This window comes from Octopus bimaculoides, chromosome 4, assembly GCF_001194135.2.
Source record: "Octopus bimaculoides isolate UCB-OBI-ISO-001 chromosome 4, ASM119413v2, whole genome shotgun sequence".
In the NCBI taxonomy this organism is placed as follows: Eukaryota; Metazoa; Mollusca; class Cephalopoda; order Octopoda; family Octopodidae; genus Octopus; species Octopus bimaculoides.
The window spans coordinates 21061826-21068827 of NC_068984.1; the positions used below are offsets into that span (position 1 = coordinate 21061826).

General features: G+C 39.7%; 1 long non-coding RNA gene across 2 annotated transcripts in view; it reads left to right on the plus strand.

Annotated features, from left to right (window-relative positions):
* Window positions 1–288: 288 nt before the first annotated feature.
* LOC106876310 (uncharacterized) overlaps window positions 289–7002 on the plus strand; it is a 129914-nt gene continuing 123200 nt past the window's right edge. For both annotated transcript variants that reach the window (XR_001410229.2, XR_001410228.2), the window contains exons 1-3: window positions 289–2380; window positions 6023–6120; window positions 6376–6471. This is a non-coding gene — a long non-coding RNA (uncharacterized LOC106876310). The remainder of the gene's footprint in view (window positions 2381–6022; window positions 6121–6375; window positions 6472–7002) is intronic.

Sequence of the window (7002 nt, forward strand, 5' to 3'; positions counted from 1 at the left end):
TATTATGAGGTGGCAGAATTGTTAGCATGCGAGGTAAAATGCTTAACGGCATTTCGTCCGTCTCTATGTTCTGAATTCAAATGTCTCCGAGGTTCATTTTGCCTTTCATCCTTTCGTGGTCAATAACATAAGTACCAGTTGAGCACTGGAGTCAATGTAATCGACTAATCCCCTCTCCGACCTTGCTGGCCTTGTGCCAAAATTTGAAACCGTTATTATTATTATTATTATTATTATTATTATTATTATTATTATTATTATTATTATTATTAAGGCGATGAGCTGGCAGAATCATTAGAACGTCGGGCAAAATGCTTAGCGGCATTTCGTCCGTCTTTATGTTCTGATTTCAAATTACGCCGAGGTTCACTTTGCCTTTCATCCTTTCAGAGTCGACAAAATAAGTTGAACGCTGGGGTTGATGTAATCGACCTAACCCTCCTCCAAACTTGCTGGCTTTGTGTCAAAATTTGAAGCTGTTATTATTATTATTATTATTATTATAATTATTATCATTATCATCATCATCATCATCTTCATCATTATTATTACGAGCATTTAACTCCAACTATGAAACTGACTCCCCACCAATAAAAACGACAACTATGCAGTCATCAACCAATAAAACGAAAAGCATTGACAACTCTACTACGAACACGGCCACCAACAACGCCATCACCTCTACCACAATTAATACAAGAAAAATATGACAGAAGTGGTTGGGGAACAACCGCGACAACACAAATGGTAACAACAATATCACGTGAATAGCAACAACAGCATCAACGGTAGCAGGTTTGCAGCAACAAACGATATGTCTGACCCAAGTGACCAAATTGATAGACTTGAAAAATAATGGCCCGACTCTGCGCAGCTGGCGCACACACACACACACACACACACACACACACACACACACACACACACACACACACACACACACACACACACACACACACACACACACACACACACACACATACACACACACACACACACACATGCACGCACAAAATATATAAATGTATTTCCATAAACACAAAACAACCGGAGACAGCGAATCAAACTGTCGTAGAATGAAATGCCGCTGAAAGAAATAAAGGCCGACATAAAGTTATCTCGAGGGCTAAGCAATTTGCTGGCATTTTAGTACTCTTCAAGAGTGAAGCTCTGTCCGTCTGATACTCCGTGGTTCTTTGTCAGAGCGATGAATATGTTCTCTGTTCATCAAATTTAGAAAGGAGGATGGTAAGAATGAAGATCTCGGGAGTTATATATGGTGAATATATGGTGGATCACTGCATGCATCGTCTTAGAAGGAAGTAACACCAGCTTCTTAAAGATGAAGTGATCCCGTCGTGATAACTGGTCTAGGATCAGTGTGGAGGTGCTACACCAAATCAAACCAGACATTATCCACATGATCCCAAACCTTATTCGCCTTCCAGGATGGGAGGAGTTGCATGTTCCGGTTCAGGGTAGAAGGCTTTTAAGCCACCTATGTGGGGAGACTGGCCACTTGAAAGCTTTCTGCAGCGAACAACAACAAAAGCGGCACCAACCCCAGCATAAAACGGTAGCATGAAGAACAGGAATAGTAAAATTAGCAACTGCTGGAACAACACCAACAACAGTAGGAACAGCAAAACTAGCAGCAGATGCACCACCACCACCACCACCACCTTCAACAGCCGAAAGAAAAACAACGGATACAAAAACATCCAAGGGCTCTGCCAACGAACTCTTCCTCTTTCTCTGTCTCGTATAAACACAAACATACACATAGACTTTCACACAAATACAAATACACTCTCACCCATATCCGAAACTGTTTCCACAGATACTGAAACCTCTGCATTACGAAGTAATAATGAGGGGGAAGCTCCTCATCAAAAAGATAAAAGCCAAAATAAAGCAAAAACTCACACCAACACACACTAAAAAAACATATAAAACACACCCAAAACAATCACAGATACATCTACAGAACACCAACCTCTCCAGCACCACAGTCGTCAATACATTCATCGCTACCACAACTAGCGCCGCTAACACAACCGCAGCCACAACAAACTACAAAAAAACAAAAACAAAAACACGCTCAACAGCAACAACCAGCCATACAGACACAAAACATCGCGATAATGAGGAGAGCCAACATAGAATTGACGGCCCTCATAGCACGAAGTAAGGACATTGTGAGAGAGAATGTGATCTTCGGCACGAACATCTTTCAAGCGTCAGAAACACTGATGATGGTGCGTATGCTACTGGAGACTTATAAAAAAATTAGGAATTTTCCTTCGCGAATAGACTTTTAAGGGTGTTCCCAAAAGAATTCCAACCAGATTTGTAGGTCAAACCACTTGACCTTCAACGGGTAAGTAGCTCCCATTTTTCTTCTCCTAAATCTCTCCGGCCATTACGGCGGGTTTAAGAGTGGGTTACATAAATGTTCATGGCCTGGGATTGCCCTAGAAGCAAGGTCACCTGCTCACCGACCTCAAGTCACTAGCTATAGATATGACGGCTATCATTGAAACTGGAATTCTTGACACACACGCACTAGCCCCTATTTTCGACGACTTCGAGGTCTACATATCTCTTAGTTGGCCTGAAATGGGAGGCGTGGGTGGCAGTGTTGTTTAATAAAGGCCTGGATCTCGAGGTACAGACGATCTTCCTGGAACCGTAAGGTAAGTTAGTGGTCCTGGACGTAAACGGTAGTGCAGATAGTGTTTTCAAACTAGTCATTGTGTATGCCCCTACTAGGGCAGGGAAGCCGGATTTCTTCAGACGTTTGGAGGTTTTCCTTGTAAAGTCTCGCATTTTATTGTTAGTGGGCGATTTGAACTCTATCTTGGATGCACGCCTGAACTGTGAACGGCTAGCCGATAGCTATAAAAGCCTCATAATCCTGTTCAGTCGCTTCTAACTCTCAGACAGATACCGACTGGACTTCCAGAATGCGCCAAATAGGGATATAGGCAAACAGTATCGGATCATCCAGATCGTATCTTGATAGAGTAAGTTGTAGGCCTGTAGACAGAAGTATCATAAGTTATCTACAGTTCAAAGTCAGCTTAGCAAAGCACAAATTTGTGATCTGTTCGGACGACATAGATAGGATCCATAGGCAGGACCCCGGACACTGGAAGCTGAACACGTCCTTCCCGGCGCATCAAGCTTTCAGAGACCGGATTAGCAAGTTAGTCCATTGGAAGAACAACCGATAGTGGATAGCCCTGAAAAGGGCTTTTAGAGTAGAGGCGGTAGGGCTTAGTAAGGAAATAGCTTTAAAGGAATCTAGGGAGACCTACTTAGGAAGCTAGAAGCTTAGGAGAGGCATAGCAACTGACGCGCATTAAATCATAGAGAGGGTGGGTAAAGAACCTGGCATGAGTGGGGCCCTTTCGATAAGCTCGGTCACCAACATATGTATGTATGTATGTATGTATGTGTTTGCATTATGCTTGTTCCTCCCCACCGCCTGACATCGGTATTGGTTTGTTTATATTACCGTAACTGCGAGGTTCGGCAAACAAGACCGATAGAATAAATACCAAGCTTTAAAAAGCAAGTACTGTGGTCGATTTGTACGATTTAAACATTTCAAGGCGGTTTCCGAGCATTGACAAAAGGATACAGATACGGAAAAAATGGTTGGTTTTGATGAGAGAGAATATTCCATCTATTTTCTTTCATTACAGAAGAAGCGTACCCTTGGTTGCATTTTCCTATGCGTCCTTTTTCAAGACAGTAAGATGTCGGCTGGGGAATATCTGGTTGGTATTTCTAGAAAGCAGTTCAAATGACTACATAGAAACTCTCTCGTTTATTCGCCTCTATCTATTGTAAATAAGGCAAGGGATCATGGTGGACTAATCCTTAACCAAGCTACTACACACATTCAAGAATGAGGCGATGAAGGAGCCTCTACGCAGTCGCTGTCTTTGATCATGGGCTCAATCAGATTTGACCCGGAGCTAAACAACAAAGACAACGAGACGATGACAGTAACAATAACCCATTTTATATCCGTAGTACGATTTGAAATCAGCAAAGATAAGATAGCCTGGTAGCAGTGTAAAATATCCTGATATGTGTATACGTGTGTGTGTGTGTGTGTGTGTGTGTGTGTGTGTGTGTGTGTGTGTGTGTGTGTGTGTGTGTGTGTGTGTGTGTGTGTAATACATGATGTCTGTTTGACACCAGCCATCAAATAGCATGAGATAGAATGACCAGGACAAGTATCCAATGACACGGTGGATCTCAACTCTTGAGAATGTGAAGATTAAAGTAGCATCTGTTCTCGACTACAGAGACAAAGTAAAATTTGAAGTCAAAACAGAAAATTTAGGAAGCACTGGTTAAATATACAATGCAACTGCTAATTACAATTATGAGCCGTGCCTCCACATCCAAAGAAGTTTCAACAAGGTCATTCTGCTAGCTGCAAATAGCAGCCATATCTTTCCACAAATCCCGCCTTTCAGAGGAATATTTGCGGCCCTTCACACCTGCTACTGTTTTACTACGCTTCTGACGTGAGACCGTATCATTGTCGCATACTTAGAGCCGATTCAAATGACTGCGCCCATCCCATCTCGTATATCTATGTGACCTTGTGCCAGTGAGCTAAATCTATACTCATCAAATTCTATATATTTCAGTGTCCACCATACTTTTCGTTTCCTGTAAACTTTCATTTGACACGCCGTTCCTATTTGCTTATATTATATTTAACTAGTAGTATCCGGTTTTGCCAGGGTTCATAAGTAACTGAAACAAATTGCTAGCAAAGATATTTTCAAAAAACACGTGATCGTTTTTCACACCAACTACGCGTTGAAACATAGTATACTGAAGAAAACAAAAAATTAAAAGAACAAAAAACAAAATAAATTTACACATCACACTAATTTTGGAAATGTTTTAATTAGAGGAAATAATATGTGGAAAAAATGAAAGTATATAAAAGTAAAACGATATCAGTATTAAAAATAATCAAATAAAACGTTATCAAAACCTGGCTTCACGTGTAGAGTAGGAAAATTGATACATAATATATTAACATACAATCACATGTGTGTATGTATGTATGTATGTATGTATGTGTATGTATGTATGTATGTGTATGTATGTATGTATGTATGTATGTGTATGTATGTATGTATGTATGTATGTGTGTATGTATGTATGCATGCATGTATGTATGTATGTTTGTGTGTATGTATGTATGTGTGTATGTATGTATGTATGTATGTATGTGTGTATGTATGTATGTATGTGTGTATGCGTGTATGTATGTATGTATGTATGTATTATGTATAAACACACACACACACACACACACACACACACACACAAACATATATATGAAGAAATTTAAGTATAAAAACCATAGGCAAATTATTTAGTTGCTCAGTTTGATGTTTCCAATAAAAAAAAATTAATATCAAATAAAATTCAAAAAAATGTTCCCAACCGAATTCAGTGGGATTTGAACTCTTAGCGTAAAGGACAAGAACAAATACCACATGACACATTTCTGACGCTTTAACGATCCTGCAAATCCATCGTCCAGTTAGTAATTCTTTCTACACTTGGTACAGACCTAAAGTCATGGGGAAGGGGACTTGTTGATTACATCGATCCTAGTGCTTGACTGGTACTTATTTTATCGACCCCAAAAGGAATGAATGGTAAAGTCGCTTCGGCGGAATTTGAACTCAAAACGCAAAGACTGACAAGATGCCGCTAAGCCCTGCATGCTAACGATTTCACCATCTCTCCGCGATGATAATAATGGTTTATGTAAAATATTTTGAGTAGTTTATAATGTCTGGTGTCAAGTTGCACTTTGATACAAAGTTTTTAACTCTAAAATTTCAACCAGTGAACAGCCGAAAGAGAACTAAAGGACTAACACACACACACACACACACATGGACAGACACATACACAGGCTATTTAAAAAGATTTTAACCCTTTTTTTTTCTCTTTTCTCTTTCATTGACAGACATTTGCTGAATTCCAACAGTGAATTTTATCTGTTCCAGGTATCAAATTAGTTTATGGAAGTTCTTAATTCCCCACGGTGAAATAATTTATCGTAAGGTGAGACTGGTGTATCTTCCATCGTTTAGATTTTTTTTTTTTATCAGTCTTAGCAATACTTTTCCTTATCTTCTTCACACTTCTCTCATATTCTTTTACACCTTTCTGATTATCTTTCTCTCTCACTCTCTCTTTCTCCCTCCCTCTGTATATTCATTTCTCTTTCTGGTTTAATATTTATTATTTCTCTTATCTGCCAGTCTATCTATCAGACTGCCTTTCTCACAAAAAGCGTATTAATATGTATATTTATAGGCAGTTCAGTCATTAGTCTTCAGATTTTGGAATGGAGTGATTCCGGCCAGAAAGATTACCCGAAGATCATCTCCAACAAATAGGAAACCAGGAGTAGTAAGTACCTTGACGCTGAATTTCGCATCACTCGAAATTTATATATATGTATGTACACACACTCACACACTCACACACACACACGCACACACACACACACACACACACACACACACACACACACAAACACACAATTAAATATATATATATATATGTGTGTATAGAAATAATACATTTCTCAGAGAGATTTATGCAGTAGTGATGCGATAAAGTAGTTGTATGCTGTCAACTTAATATGACAGTCCCATGAAGGGAATAATACTACTGCTATTCAGCCCTAGGAAGCTGCACCGCTTCCTGTCGGCCTTGACACATTTCCTGTGTCCTTATGTTTACAAGGGGGAGACAAGCACCTCCACTTAGCTAAGCCTGCATCCAGAGACATGTTTCTGAGTCTTTGCTCGTCATCAGTCTGGAGTAGCAATGGCCTGCTAGTTGGAGATGCCTGTCAAGCTCTCGTAAACCTATAATAATTCTAGTGAAACACATTCACTGATTTCAAAAATAGAAATAATACATTTCTCAGAGAGA